Genomic DNA, 16668 nt, shown 5'->3' with positions numbered 1-16668 from the left:
GAGTAGTTATTGTAATTAATTTGGAAGAAAGTGATTTCATAAATTAGTGGGAATAGTGCATGAATTACAGTCTTCTGTGTCCATTTGCTTCACTTGGAGACAACTGCAAAGTCCAGTCTTCTCCATGTAATAGGACTGCTGCATCTCACAATTAGCAAATCATTTTCTCCTTCCTTGTTGTCTGGAATTGTGTGAAAGCATTCATGGTGTGGAGTGGCTGCTAATCTAACTGGCATGAATGGATCATATATTGTGCTTGGATGTAGAACAGAATGATGTATTATGCCACATGCACATATTTTCTGTTCCTTACCCACTTGTTGATTATTTAGGGCAGCCGGTCCATGCAGGATGATGACATGCTACACACTGTGGGGCATAAACCACAGCACATAATTTTTGCCCTTGAAGACCCTACAGTCCAAAGTAGGAGGGCAGGACTGGTAAGAGGTGTGTGTGTTAAACAGGGCACAAGGGAGGAAAGGGCCTTATCAGGACTGTCTACGCATGGCATCTGCATGGTGCTGAGCTCATGGCAGGCAATAAATAATCACGAATGGGCAGAAGAATGGGTCACACTCCCGCTCTAGCTCCAGCTTATGAAACCAACTTGCACACTGTTACATCTTTTACTGTCAGTGAAAATGTAGTGCTTCTCAAAATCAATGGAATGTCACAGCATAACTGGAAAATCTTCTTTCCCAGCATTACACAGAATCATGGTTTAAGCTGAAGTTGATAGTGTTAGATTTGATGATATATGGTGAGTGATACAGAGTAAGATTTGTCTATGAAGTATGGTATACAGCACTAGTCCTTTGTGTATTTGGAGGAGGAAGCTTCTTTGTGGACTGCAGTACACTTAAAGGGGAGAAAGGAATGTGATGTTGGAACTGGTGTTTGAAGCAGAGGTGGTAGGGATGGAACTAGGTGGTCGGAATTTCCCCTTGTGAACAGAGAAAGGCACGGACTAGATTAGAATATGTTCAGGGTTGTTAAGCAGACAGATACTATTGGAATGGAGAGCTTGTCTGGAGAAGCAGGGCAATGTAAGCCTGCAAATAAAGGCAGGATCATAGCAGATTTCATGAGGATTAAAATAACAAGCTGTCAAGTTTGGATTTCATCTTGTATATATGTTTCTAGCCAACCAGTGACATATTAAAAATAGTATTTTAAGATTAATCTGTTCAGGGTAGGTTGAAGTGTGTACAGTTGGAGAGAGAGCAAGCGGTCAGGAAATTATCTTTGTAATTTAGCAGAAGTGTAATGAAGGACAAGCCCAGGTAGTTAAATGTGAGACTAAAGAGTAAAGGTGAGATATGAGAGAAAATTTCAAGAAATTTGCTAATGATTTAAGTTAAGCTTTTGGTTGAAATGGTCAAGAAAATTAAATCCAGAAGAAAAAAAATCAGGCTTAAAATTTTTATTAAGTATTAATATTAATTAGCATTAATTTTTATACAGTATTTTTAACCAGAATTGTTCTTGTGTTTACATCATTTCAAAGTAATTTTTTAAAATATGAAACTTAACTCTTAGTCCAAGTATTACTGTTCTTATTGTTCACCACAGTTTATTTATACTTTGTCTGCATTATCGTTTTAGACATTATTCATTTAATTGTTGCTATGAAAGCCCTTTCTCTGTTTTATTTCATAGTTATACTGGAGTAGGTTTAACTTTTTTCCATATGTAAATGATCTTCCTTAGTTACAAGAGCTTTTTCATCTAAAATTAATGAATTTATTTCTCAGATTTTTATTGTTATAGAGAAATGTGATGTGGAATTTCCCCCCCCTTCTTTCTGTCTGTCACTCTCTCTCTCTCTCTCTGTCTTTCTCTATCTCTCTCTCTGTCTCTCTCTCTCTTTGGCTAAATTTTCAAAATGTCTGAATTCTTGAGCTTTCTTTTTTGATCTTATTTTTTGTGCCTAAACCTTGTACTCTGAGCCCTACCTCTAAGATAACGATATGCAATATATTAATTAGTGTTAATTTCCTGCTTTTTAAAAAATCCTGTATCATTTCTATCTTTTCTGTTTTACTTTTTTAAAAATAAAAATAAATAAAGAGTTATAGACCCCAAAGACCTGAGATACACACACACACACACACACACACACACACACATATATATGTATTTATATGTATATAAATACATATATAAATGTATATATATATATCAGGTTTGTGAGAGGATATATATAATATTTTTCTCAGTTTATTTATCATGCAATTCTTGGTGAATCCTTTCAAACTGAAGATTCCAATTTTTTTAAATTCAGGAAAAATTTCTGTGTTTTTGATTATTTTTTGAACATTCTGATCTCTCAGGAAATCTTGTTGTATATAATTGATACATTTTCTGAATCGATCTCTCTGTTTTTATCTTTTTATACTTTATCATATTTTGTTTGTTGTACTATAAGTTATGAGAAGACTTCTTGAACTTGCACTGTAATTAAAGTTTTCCATTTGAATCGAATCGAATCCATATGTTCTATACTACATTTATTGCATTCAAAGTGTATCTCTCTCTCTCTGTATGATACTTGGGTTTGAACTTGGGAACTTTGCTCTGTGCTACATTCCTTACATTTTTTATTTTGAGACAGGGTCTTGCTAAGTTGCCTAAGCAGGGCTCAAATTATGATTTTCCCACTTTATTTCCCCAAAGTACTAGAATCACAGGTGTGCTCCATAGTGACCAACTAAGTGTCTGCCATTTTTTATGCTAATATATATTTTCTGATACCTCATCATTTTCTTTACAGGATCACTTTCGTAAATGCAAAAACTTATGGAGCATGATACCATGACTTTAAGGCTGTTTGCAAACAAAATTCTCAATGTTGCATCTCTAATTCCCAAGCCATCTCAGTTGATTCTTCTCTTCACTCTGCTCCCTCTTGACAATGCCGAGTTTATCTCACTAAGCAACAGCAACAGCAGCAGCAGCGACAAGAAGAAAGACCCAGAGCAGTGCTGTTCCTATGTCTTGTGAAGGACTGCAGTTCAGGGCTGCCTCTTCAATTACATTGAACACTGGGAAAACAATTGATTTTTAGATGGTTGGTGAATGACAGTTGGGCAAGAACATTTCTACTAAAAGACTGCCTTTAATATGGCTAAATAAATGTTTGTTTCACTGACTTACATTTGACTAAGTCTGTGATGATGAGTTTTTCTGAAGTCACGCTGTGAGATAACGAAGTGATTCACAGGGCTGGATTTATTCAAACACAGCCATGGCGGCATCAAGGGTAGGAAAGTCATTCCTTTAACAAATACTGATCCTCTGTAGTTTGCCAGACACTGAACCACAGAGATGAATGAGTCGCTGCCTCTGTTCTTCAGCAGGTACAAAGATTATTAACAGTCCCTTACAACAAAACAGACCCAAATAGCAGCTCTATCTTGATGTTATCTAAACTTAGAGTTATTTTACTCCCTAGATCCTCCATGTCCTTATCTCTAGAATGGATTTACTACATCCTGTTTGATCATTTTTAAGTCTCGGCAAAGATCAAATAAATGAAAGCCAGATACATGCTCCTATAAAGCCAGGACTTCTTGGGTCTCATCTTACAGATAGAATCATGGGTACCCCCTTGTTTTGTCTCTACAAGCCAGAGAGGTTCTCCTCTTTGAACTGGGCAGCTTTGGCCAACTGTTCTAGCTGAACCCATGGGCCCAGAAGAGGATGTCCTAGGGTTGCTGCACTGTCTGCTTCTTTCCGCCCCACAAACCTGCCCCGTGGTCACAGCTTCTGCCTTCACCATCTGACTGTAGGGTAGAAGAGTATAGGTTTTGAGTCTGAGGGCCAGGGAGGATAGATCTCATTCATCTTTGCATGCTAATATATTAGAGTAATTCCATCTAGGATAGTCTGAAACAAAGATGCTTTAGAAAACACTGTGGATTGAATGCTGGTTGTCCTCTAAAAGTTCTAAGATTTGGTCTACAGAGTGGCAGATTTGGGAGGTGGTGAATTCTTCACAGAGAGTGGCCTTCTGGGAGGTCCTTGGGTTATTTGTAGATGTGCTCTTGAAGAAGATTAAGTGATTCCAGTCTATTTGCTTCCTACTCATGATGGTTTTGCTTTTCTCCAAGCTCCTACCACTGATGTCTGCCCCATTAAAGCCCCAAAGCATGGGGCCACTTCATCATTGGCTGGAAGCTTCAAAATCACCAGTCAAAGTGACCTTAGTCTTTGTAAGTTAATTATCTGAGGTATTTAAATATAGTAACATGAAAACTAATACAGAGACCCAACTAGGAAAACTAATACAGAGACCCAACTAGGAAACCACCTAGTGATTGATCCATAAATCACTCAATAGAAGCCAGGTTGGGTGGATCAGGAGAGTCCTTATCTGCATTAACCAAGGTTTCACTCTCTGCCAGATACTTCTGTGAAAAACACTATGAGTTCTCACAGTAATTGAATTTTTCAACTGAAGAAAAGCCAGAAGAGGTAAAGTCATAGGAATAAAGTTACACAGGTCTACCTGAGTCCATTGTTCACTCTACTGAAATTGCTCTGAGCCTAGAATGAAATGTTTTCCACTCACCACTTTCTGTCCCTCTTATTTTAGGTCTTCACTTCGTCTTATATGCCAACATCTCTTTGTCTGGAGTAGTCTGACACTAGGAATAAAAAGGAAGGTTGATATTAAAAGGAGATGAGATTAAGGGATCTAGATTTCCACCTCCATTTTCTATGAATTTGTCATGTAGCCTTGACCAAGATGCTTATAATCTGATCTCACTTTCCTCACTGATGGCATGAGGAGGGTTCAGTTCTGCATTCTAGCATGGCAGAGAGTCAGCCCATGCCAGCCATCCCATTGCACTTCAGCACCACTTTACACTGGTACCTTTTTCTGGAAGCACTGCAGACTGCACCCAATCCTTTGGCTTGAAAAGTAGCGGGGAGTCAGGCTGGTGCTCCTCTTGGTCCCCTTCTGGCTATTAGTTGGCAAGGCCTGAGAGAATAAAAACGCCTTTTCGTGTAACTCTAATCAAAACACACTTTGAAAGGGGTGTCTTTTGCCAAAAATTTATATTTATCCCAAGAAAAATTAGAAACTATTTTTGGATTATTTGCACATGACTTCTCCGCTTTGCTTCAGATAAAAAGGAATTACTCGTATGCAAGCTTGTGTGCTGCTCAGAACATGGCTCACATCCTCCTTCACAATTCGGCCTGTGGGAATCCTGCTGCTCTTCCTAGCTCCACAGAATGAAAACATTAACAATATAGTAGGTACTCAGTTCTTGGTCAGAGTTCTCTTGCACTTTCCAGCTGTATGAGTTAGCCCTTGGTAGCTATGATAAAATACCCGAGAAAATTATTTTACTGGAGGAAAGGTTTATTTTGACTCACAGATGCAGAGACTTTGGTCTGTAGTCATCTGGATCCCTTGTTTTTGGGAATAAAGCAGAAACATCATGGTGGAAAGATAAGGCAGAAGAATTCTTCTTGCCTTGTGGTAGCCAGGAGAGGTAGGGGAGAGGGATGGAGAGTCAAGAGTTAGTTTCCAGGTTATACTCCCATGACTCATTCCTTTTAACTAGACGCCGCCTCTTAAGTTTCCATAGCTTCCAAAATGCCATCAAATTATGGACCCACCAATAGAATGATTCACTAACGAAGTCAGAGGCCTCACAATTTAATCACCTTCCGAAGTCCCACTTGTAAATACTCCAGCTTCTTGGGGAATGTTTTAGACACAAGTTGTGAAACCAACTCTGTGGCTTTGGGTAAGTTCATTAACTCTTTTGAGCCTCAATTTGTTTATATGAAAAATGGTGAAAGGGAATAATTTATTTTAAGGTGGTTATGAGGATTACATACAATAAAGCCTAGTTATTTTATCTGGTGGGCACTTAGTAATTGCTGTGTACTTTTTCTTCCTAGATCTGCTTTTCATCCTAAAAGATTAGATGTTATTCTATGTTTATAGACATGGTTAAAGAAATTAGAGAAATATATACTTTTAAGTCAATCCTTGATGTGTTTAGTCCAGAAACCACTAAGCTCACAGAGGCAAGCAGCTGTAGACAACAGGCTGCAGGGAGGAGAAATAAATCTCTGCAAGTCTACTCATCATACATGCAGAGATTGGCCAGAAAGCGATAGAAATGAAGCCCAGTATAGAATGCATATGGCGGCAGCAGGCAATCTAATTTCAAAATACCAACCAGTGTCTTTGTCATTCTTGTCACTGGGACAATAAAACAAAACAAAACAATAAGTCCAACAACCACAGTTCTAAGGAGGAGAGGTGTATTTTGGTTCATGTTTTCAGGCCATGGTCTGTTAGCTCCGAGGCAGAAATGGCCTGCTGGAAGGGTATGGCAGGGAAAAATGGCTCACCTACAGTGACCAGAAGCAGAGAGAGAAAAGAAGAGCCAGGGTGATAGATATACCCTTCCAAGTCGTGCCTCAAGTGACCCGTCTCTTGCAGTCATCTGTATTTCCTAGCAGCAAGTCAGCTATGGTGCACTCATGACACAAGCACCTTCTAAGAATCCCACCTTGATACAGTTTTTTGGGGGAATTTGACATCTAACCCATAACACCCAGCAAGTGTGTGGATGGGTTTCATGTGGCCACTGGAATTCCTATTTATAACTTTCACTTCAGGGGAGCCTGTTCCTCCATTTCTTAAAAAAAACAAAACAAAACAAACATTTTTAAAAATCCAACCACCTTGTCTGGAAATCTTTCTTTACTTATGATAAGTGATCTTTTCGTACCATTTATTTATGAGCATTGGGTAAGCATTTATTAAACACAAAATGAACAATGTAATAGCGTGGACACAGGCAGCTAAAGTAAATCAAAACATCTAGCATTTAAAGCTATGAAAGTGTGGAGTGAAGAACTTGCTTCTGTCTGGGTAGGGGAAGTGCAGATGCAGGAGACAAGATTAATGGGAAGGCGTTACAGGAACCCTAATGTTGACAGGCAGTAAGGGAAAACGGATCATTCCCATCTTAAGTTACCGGGCATGTGTTTTGCTTGTATCTTTTACATGTGTGCTTATTCTCTCTTTCTCATTGCAATGGTGAGTCTTAATGAAGGAAGGGCTTTAACCTCTATTTGATTTTTCTGATTCCTTCTCATTCCATATTGGCTATTTTAGCTTCATACAATTTAAAAATTCTTGCCTGGACATTGAGAAATCAGTGCCTGATTCCCCTATCAGTAGGATACAAACAGTGTTACCATTTGGGGAACACAGATAAAGTTAGCTAGACTGATATTGCGTTTGCATGAGCCTTGTATTCCTGAGACCTAGGGTGACAGATGGTGTCTTGTTAGTGATAATGGCACCTCAGGACTTCCTCTTTATCCTGAAGAGGACTGGCAGGCACCCTTCCCTGCCCCTAATTGGCCCTAATCACAGATGTTTAGAGACAGTTGAGTGGGAAGACCTCACACAGTACAGGTCTCACCAGGAAGAGGTTGGCTGATTATCAGTAGCCAAAGGATAAAGCCTGTTGATTTAGCTGGAAGAGGCTGAACCTATGCTAATTCAGCAAAACTAAGGAAAGAGGTTCTGGTCCTTTTTCTCAGGCCTTCCTGTGTGGTCATGACAACCAGAGGTGCTCTCTCCTCAACCTGTTTGGGGGTTCAGGAAGGGGAGACGGAAACAAGAAAGGATGACAATATTTCCTGAACACCTGTTACCTGCTAGTCACTAATCTGAGTTCTTTACCTGGGGGAGCTCACCACAGCAGCCCAGGATGTGATGAGACATAACACTGATGTCATTTTACAGGGGGGAAAAACAGACTTAGAAGCTAGGTGTCTTGCCCAGGATCACCTGTTCAGTGAGGTGCTGGACTGAGCTTTTCATTCAAATTTGAGTACTCCACAAACTCCCTTAAGTCCCACAAGTGTTTCCCTTTGTTGTCATTTGCCAGGAAGATTTTGATATTGTGTTGGGTACGAGTCTTATTAGGAATCACTAGGGAATATCTTATGAAACAGCAAAGAAAGCAAGATAGAGCTGGAGAAATTCAACTGTGATGTGCTATCAGTAGAAGCCTTGTAGAACCTAGAATGAAGAGGCATTTGCTTAGGGCCAAAATTTAAGGAATGCTAAGAAACTTTGCAATCAAAATGCATATTTTAATGAACCACCAAAAAGTATTTGATCTAAAAAGTTTTGCTAAAAAATCCCCACATTTTAAATATTATAAAGACAAAAGCCCAATGCTGTATTTGTAGAACATACTAAGCTTACCCTCTTCACTGTTAGTGTCTGTCTTTATACAACACTTCAATATTTTATCATGGATTTTTTGCATTGTTTTAAGAGAATTCCATTATAATTTTAACCATCCTGCTTACTGAGACTTGTCATGCCCCCTTTCGATTTGGTACCTAAGACAAATGCTTCACCCATTATTCCCTGATTCGGGCCCTGAGTCTCTGGGAGCTGTGGACCTGAGATGATCTTTCAGAGTTGTCTTGACTTGTGACCTTTTTATTCCCCATTCCTGAAGACCAACTAGTGGATATTGGATAAATGTGTCCCTTGGATGAACATATACCCTGAGTGAGCCTCTTTGCTAAGTGTAAATCCTTAAATGACACCCAGCTTGAGCCCCGCAGCTCCCAACACTCCCACCAGCTGTGAACTGTGGATGCACCAACAAAATACTCACTTCTGCTACAACAGACTTACCCCAAATCTCAGGCTTTCCCTGCTGTGCCCTTTGCAAATGAGAGACAAAGATCCCCCATCAAGCTTTGGAAGGAGATCTGCTTGGAGTCCTGTTGTCTACAAGACAAATTTCTAGCATCATCTGGCTTTGTCAGGATGTCAGGATGATGGAAATACTCATACACTGACTCAAGAAATTATCAAGTACTACTATTTCCTTCTGCAAAAGTCACTGCTAATAAGGATAGATCTTAAGTCCCAGAGAGTTTCCTGGTTTAGTCCAAACTCCCAGTTTTCAACTGTGTTGAGATCTGAAGTCTGAGAGTAACCAGCATCAGCCTCCACGTCACCCAGGCACATCCTCACTGATAACTTGATTTCACTGGATTTTTCTATGTTCACTCCTATAAGTTTCTGTTGAAAATCTGGATGTTGATGCGAAAGTTTAGGCACGTTTCTCTTGCTATATCTTGCATGGGACTTTTCAGCTCAGAGAAAATAAAACAAAGAAACGATCAATAAACCTGGAGGGGGGTGAGCTACAGAAATAGGTCTGTGTTGCTTTCCACATGTGACATGGTCAGGGGAATGAGGAATCCACAACAAGGCGTCTGGAGCTTGGGTCATCAAGAGTGTCAATCCAACTGAGAACAGGGTGCAAAGTCCCACAGGTCAAAGGGGTTAGGCAGGGTGACCTCTGGGTGAGAGGTGGCTACCCGAGTTGGCCATTCAGCAATGCTTCACAAAGTGTCCATGTACAGGGTGATGGGCAATGGGAATCCGGAGCTAGAAGCTAGAATCAAAGTGGGAGTTGTAGTGGGTTCTGAAAGGAATCTCTCAGCCACACCTGCCATTGAGGGAATAGACTCCACAGCCTAATTTCTTGGGTTCAAATCCCAGCTCTTCCACACCCTAGCGCTATTGCACTGGGTGATTTAAACTCTTTGTGACATACTTCTACAGAGAAGGTAATAACCCAGGCTTTGCAAGATGTTAGAATGACTAAAAGACTTACTATGTATGAATCATTTAGAACAATATCTGGGGCAAAAGAAAATACTAGCTACTTCGCCCAGACATCACTCACATCCTTCCTCTGTTTCCTGTCTTCTTCCTTAGTTAACTCTTTCCCTTCTATTTTTCTCTGTTTTTCTCTTTCTATTTTCCTTAAGGGCTTCTCATGTGAAGCTGCCAGAATGTTACAGCTTATTATTTAAAATGAAGTGCCCTTTGTGTTTAGTTTAAAATCAGCTAAGAGAAGTGTCCTATGTTCCTCTCGATCAATTGTTCCCTGCAGTGAGATTTTCCCATGGCCCTGTGACTCAATAGAAAACCTGTCCCCTACCCTTGGCTTCTGTTCTCACTACCTTAACATTAAGTCTTCATCAGCTTTTCCTGGGCCTTAAACTAGTGTAGATTTGCCTTCATGTGGCCTGGCTGAGTATGCATGGAATCATTCTGGCCATAATAAAGGTTTCTCTCTTTCATGAGAAATCTTGTATTCATTTTGAGATGATTTTAGAGGGGGGTAGAGAGATGTTCTTTTTTTAAAAAGTTATTTCTGCCTACAGAACTCACCATTTCCACAAATAATGAGTCTCTTCGAAGAGGCTGCACCAGGAGGAAAACACACAGCTTGTGAGACAGTTAACTCTTTCCTGCCTCCGTCCTTTTTTCTCATGACTGGTTTACAGCATTGAAGAGAAAATTCATCAGCTCTGGAGAGTCATTTTAGAGATACACGTATTTAAAGCATGCGTGTCAGTAATGCACGTTAAAAACTAGTAAAACATCACAAGTAACCAAATGAACAGTTTTTAAAATCTAGTTTCTTTTCAAGATGAAGATAATCAATTGACACAGCCACTTAAAGAAGCTGGAAGCAGAACCATCTCCTGATCATGGTGCTAGATTCACTGAAGTCTGAGACTGCAAATTTTTTTCCTACAGAAATGCCCAGGCATAAAATAGTTCATATCAAAAAAGAGAAAGTATTTGTACTTAGAAGGTGAACTCAATCCATTTACAGAATACAGTGGCAGTTCTACAGTTCGCTTAGAGAAAACAGAAATAAATGGACAAAAGTTCAAAGAAGTAGGCTTATTTTAAAGCTTAAACATTCAGAAATCTCAGACACCACGATGATTACTTTCCCTTAAATTAAGAAAAAGTGTAATCTGGTAGACAGTGAACAGAAATAGGTTGGTGGATAATTCATTACTGGCAGTGAAAGGAGAGTATCCATCCATCCATCCATCCATCCATCCACCCATCCATCCATCCATGCATCCATCCATCTGCTCATTGTAAATTTGCTGGAATGTACTAATTGTGGTACCAGCTAATACATAATAAAATGTCAGAGACATCATAGATGAGTGAAGAGGAGAATGTACAAATAAAACTATAAAACAATATCATTAAATAATCATAGTCAGAAGCTGAGTAAAGAAGCATACATCTATATAAAGGAGTCGGATACTTTCCTGAAAAGACAGAGTTTGGGCTGGAGCAGTAAGTCTAAGCAATAGCTTATCAGGTAGATAGTGTTGCTATCTCTACCTGGAATACATTCTTGTTTGCTGACAGATATAAAGGAAAGAGAAAACCTTTTACATTTGATGTTTGATGGATTTTCTTTGGTGACAAAGTTATATTAGTCTAGTATAAAAAATCCTTGAGGCTGGATAATGTGTAAAGAAAACAAAATTTTTAGCTCACTGTTCTGGAATTCAAGAGCATTGCCATTGAAGAGGATGACATTAAAGTGGTGGAAATGTTTGCAAATGAGGTCACATGGGAAGACAGGAGCAAGAGAGGGATTCAGGAGTTAATTTTGCTTCCTTATGACAACCCTCTTGAAGGAACTAACCAAGGTCCCACGAGAACTGCATCATTAATTCCTTCTGAAGACATTCCCCAGTGACCTACTACCTCCCATGAGCTCCACTTTTAAAGGTGAGACTCCAGCTAATCACCACACTAGGTGTTAGGCTTCCTACCCTTGAACACTTGAGGTTGTACTCAAGTCATATTTAACACAGAGCAGCAGTATTAAGCACACCTCTTTGAGAAGCCAATGAGCATGCCGCTTCTTGTGCAGATTCATGCACTCTGACAGGAGACTTCATGTGATTCCTAAGCTGATGCTGTGTCCTTAAGTTTAAGGAAAAGAGGAGGAAAAAAAAGCAAAGACAGAAACACTTTCTTGTTACTTGCATCAATAACCTTCCTAGTGGGTACAGTATGGTAGGTAAAATTAGTTGCAGGTACTCTCAAATAAGCCCCTTAGTTTCCTTAAATTTTGGTGTGAAAGGAACTCTTAATTTAATAAAGTATTCTGTGTTAAAATAAATGCTTAAAGCTAAATGGCCACCTTAGAATTCCAAGTCCAGATCCTAAAATCTAGAGAACACTTCAAGGGAAACAGCCCTCCCTCCCCTACCCTGTAAATTGTGTCTGGCCACAGCCTGCCCCTATTGGTAGCATCTGTTCTGCAAATATTTATTTATGAACACTGGAGAAGCTTCCAAATCAGTGGTTCCTTGTGTGACAAAGTCAAGTTATTATGAGAGGGGAGATTGCTAATTGGGATGTTGTTCTTGAATTTAACAGGCTCTGAATGTATTATGGGCACCACATCAGGTTTGCTTTGGAAATGCACCTTTGAGACAAGTTTAACCCCCTCCTCTTTTTCCTAAACTCCAACCTTTTCAACCAGACTTGTACTCTTCAAACTCTGCTGTGTGGAATTATGGAGGCCTTGGTATTATTGGCAATGGATGTGGAAAACATTGTAGGTGGAGAGAAGACAGGGAAATATTCTCTGGAAAGGTAAAGTTTTCTTGCTTTTCATCTAAAGTGAATTTAGGACTCCATCAATATTAGAATTATAGCTTGAGCTTTCTTATCTTACCAGTTTTTGGAGAAAACACACAAAGTTGCTATTATTTACCATTATGAGAGTTAAATAGCATTTATTATGGTTTATAGAAAGCAGCATTCTTTTCTGTCATATTATCTTTATTGGTAAAAGAATAAGCTTCATAAGGGTTTTTGCAGTCTAAAATGATTTATAGATTCTAAAGGAAAGTTGATACCTTTAGAAGATATAAAAAGGTTTATTGCAATCACTGTTTGTAATCAAAGTTGCTGGGTACCTTTATAAAGTAGCAACTCTCAGGTTTGGGGGAACTAATTACTCTATGACCAAGCCTTCACCACTGAGTACACAGCAAGTGTTGTAAGGGACCCCAGGGAAACCCCTTTACTAGGTAGGAGATCACTTTTTCTCATTTTCTCTTTCCTCTTATAATTGTCCTTCCATACCCATAGGTTATGCATCTATGAATCAGAGCCAATCATAGGTCAAAAGTATTTGAGAAACAGCTGCATCAGTACTGAGCATGTACAGATATATTTTTCTCATCTTTAATTGCTAAACAGCACTGTATAGCAACTATTTGCACAGCATTTCCATTTTGTTAGGTGTTCTAAGTAATCTAGGTATGATTTAATCTAGGTACGATGTGTATGCGAGGATATACATTAGTTAAAATGGCAAACAGCACGCTATTTTATATGATGGACTTGAATATGTCTGGATTTTGGTATCTTCAGGAGTAGTAGAACCAGTCCCCTGTGGATACTGAGAGGTCATGGTACTTGGAACGCAGTCTTGATAGTCATTATAGATCAGGCCCATCTAGAGCCCTGAGATTACCTTAAAAACAAAATTCACAGGCTGAATGAGGTAGGAAAAAAAAAAGGAGTTTGGTTTGCTCTCATGAACTATGCTTTCAGTATACTGGCCCTAGGTTGCCTCCCTCTGGACTTTTTTAATGGTTATATTGCCACTATTTTGAGGATGTTTTAGTTTAGCAGTGAAACCTAATTCTAATACCCTCTACCCCTGACATGCCACAGAGGTCTGTCTGAATCTTACCACATCTAATGAAAATCACTGTAATTCTTACATTTTTATTGAAATAATCATCCAGGGCTTATCTTCCTGTTTGGCAGGCGTCCAATCATATCAGACATTCCAGTTTGGCGATGGTGGAAGCAGACCATGGGTCATCAGCCTGATAGAAAGTTCCAGTTGGTATAGTGTAGGAATGGCTCTAATGCTACTCCTGACCTAAGGAGGTCTCTAAACCCCTGTGTTTGAGTCTCTTTTCTACCTGGCCTGTTGAACAATGAATGCAGACAGCCTTAGCTCCTCCCCCTGGAAAAAATATTCCAGATATGAGAAGTACCAGGCAATTTTTTTTCAATTATTATCTGACTCTTAGGGCTATTTGACTTTTCTGCATTGAAAAACAAAACAGAACATTAAGATGAAGCCAGGTCTGTAACAAATGCAAAACATTTTTCTTTCTCTTCCCCTGAATGTTTTTCTAGTGACTCCTTCTGGAATGTTATTTTGAACTTACAAAGGTTCTTAAAAAAAAAAAACTTTGTGTATTTCTTTTAAGCATCCCTTGAGAAAGTCAGATTTAAACTTAGCAAGCCCATTGGCTTTTTAAAAGCACTTTCTTAAAATAGTAAATGTAAATCTTGGTGGGAAATCTGTAGGTGCCCTGAAAGAACAGAAATAGAAATGTTAATGGAAATGCCATTTGCCAAGACTCTGGTGAGGTCTCCATTCAGATGAGCCCAATCAGAAAAGATGAGAGTTTACAAACTAATCCAGAGTGATTCTGACTTTTAGAATCCCAGACAGGAAAAAAAAAAAAAATAGGAAGACAGTATACGAAAATAAGAGAACAGGCAATTATAATACTGTTTGGATAGAAAAGACGCCTATATATGCATGTTAGCACATCACTAAAGGCATGGTTATTTTCTAACCCTTTTATGGAGCAACTTTATCTTTCAAAGATTACAAATATTGAATGAATCATTCTGGTAGGTCTGTAAGGCACAGCATGATGTCAGCTGTTTTTTTCTGCAGGTCAATAAGAGGGTTAGGTCATAGAAGGTCCAAGCAATGTAGAAATGTAGCCGACAAGAACTCTGGGTAACGAGCTTTATGGATGAAGATGCTGAGGCTTGGAATTTTGAGCTCTGCTTAGTCATGTGGTCAGTTCCTGGTGTACTCAGGCAGCGACTGCAGAAATGTGCAGCTGGATGATGGGGGAACAGTATAGTAAGAAGATGTAAACCTCTTTCCTCCAATTTCATTCCAGACATTCCCTAAACCACTCCAGATAAAACAAGTCATATTGTTGATATGGAAAGTTAAGTTTTTCTTAGTGTTTCAGAGGGTATTTAAAAATATCTAGAGTTTTAGTTCTGAAATAAACCTCTTAGTACTTTGACTTCTTCAATGCCTCCATGTTCTTGAAACCAGAGAATGAGTGCCTTATATTAAAGGGCTCCAAACCCATCAGAATTCCCACTCTCTTAATAAACCAGCAAGCTGCCATGTTTACTGCTATGTTTGTTGAAGTCCTCAGACTTTAACAGAACCTAACAGATTTAAGCTCACTGATAAATGTTATGGCTTAGAATTATAGGATCCTCCCATAGGGCAGGGAAGTTTTACTAAGTGAATCTTAATTTCAATGCCTGGACTTCCCTATCTGCTCTGTTATCTCTATAAGTATCATCTTTTTTTTTTTTTTACTTGCAAAAGTGTTCTAATCTTGCATGATAAATTAGAATCACACCTCTCTATCTAAGGAGCAAGGACCATCTGATTTTCTGGCCCAAAGGTTGAACCACAATACTAAGGTTATTGCATCCCCAGCCTCTCGTCCCTGGACTTAGAAGTCTACAATCATTTGATAAAAGTGTGCATACCTTCCTCCTTCCTGGAATGTCACCAGAAATGCCTTTGGGGTTTCATTTTCCAAAAGCTCATGGTTCTTCCTGAGATACACAAGTCTTGTTTTCTACATGATTCTCCTGTCTTTTAGTTTGTGCTCCAACTTGCTATATGAACTTGCCTTTTCATTTGCTAGGTATTCTCTGAGTGTCCCTTCAGAGTGAGGTTCTGAGGTGACTTAATGAACCAGGTAGGCACACTTCTTACCTTCATGGCAGCTTTTGAAAAAAATCAACAAGGAATCCAAAAGGTAGACTTTAGGATGGTAATGGATTAGGGGAGGTGGAAAGAAAGGGAGGGGGACATAATAGGTATGAAAATAATCAAAATATGTTATGTGCATGTACCAAAAATAAAATAAATCTTACTATTCTGTGTGATCAATATGAGCCAATGAAAAATTTGTCAAAATTGTACATATTTGTGGCATACACATGGCATTTTAAAATGTGTATAGACTGTGAAATGGCTAAATTAATCTAATAATATGCATTATGTAGCAAATCAATGTTTTCTTTGTCATCAGAATGCTGAACATCTATTCACAGCAATTTTCAGGTGAACAGCGCATTGCTATTTGCAAGTAGAGTCACTGTCTTGCATTTTAGATCTCTTGAATTTATTTCTGTCCATTGTCTCCCCAGTTTCCTCCGCGGTAACCACCATGCTATTCTTGGGTTTTTTCCTATGAGTTTATCTTTTAAGATTGCACATTTAAGTGAGATCATGCAGTACTCATCTTTCTGTACCAAATTTATTCACTTAGTATAATATCCTGTGGTTTCATCTATGTGTCACAAATGACACGATCTCTTTGTCCTTTGAGGTCGAATAATATCCCCTTGGGTTTCAATTCAGGGGACTAGTTGAAGTCAGGTCGGGAAAAACTGCTTCTGGATTCACTTTCTTCCAAGTTCATGGCGGATCCTGGGAAAGTCAGGGGAGTTCTAAGATTGGTCTTAAATAAAATGTGCAAGTGGGCTGGGGGTGTAGTTCAGTGATAGAGCATTGCATAACATGTGCGAGGCCCTGTTTCAGTGTCCAGCACTGCAAGAAGAACCCACCCCCCTTTATTTTTTACACTTTTTTTTTGGTACCGGGAATTGAACTCAGGGCCTCACACTTGCCAGGCAGGCACTGTGCCACTAGG

At 39.1% G+C, this 16668-nt stretch overlaps 1 long non-coding RNA gene across 3 annotated transcripts in view; it reads right to left on the bottom strand.

Moving 5' to 3' along the window:
• Window positions 1-1417: 1417 nt before the first annotated feature.
• LOC134474443 (uncharacterized) overlaps window positions 1418-16668 on the bottom strand; it is a 92312-nt gene continuing 77061 nt past the window's right edge. Inside the window, exons 2-5 of one of the 3 annotated variants that reach the window (XR_010045336.1) lie at window positions 4883-4990; window positions 4577-4652; window positions 3160-3384; window positions 1418-3047 (exon numbers count right to left, since the gene is read on the bottom strand). This is a non-coding gene — a long non-coding RNA (uncharacterized LOC134474443). The remainder of the gene's footprint in view (window positions 3048-3159; window positions 3385-4576; window positions 4653-4882; window positions 4991-16668) is intronic. The other 2 variants (XR_010045335.1, XR_010045338.1) reach the window with 2 other exon arrangements.

The sequence above is a fragment of the Cavia porcellus genome, unplaced genomic scaffold (assembly GCF_034190915.1).
Source record: "Cavia porcellus strain 051 isolate PalLab524CR breed Dunkin Hartley unplaced genomic scaffold, mCavPor4.1 scaffold_32, whole genome shotgun sequence".
Lineage (NCBI taxonomy): Eukaryota > Metazoa > Chordata > Mammalia > Rodentia > Caviidae > Cavia > Cavia porcellus.
Note: the sequence above shows the minus strand (reverse complement) of the source record. Positions and strands in the feature narration are given on the sequence as shown.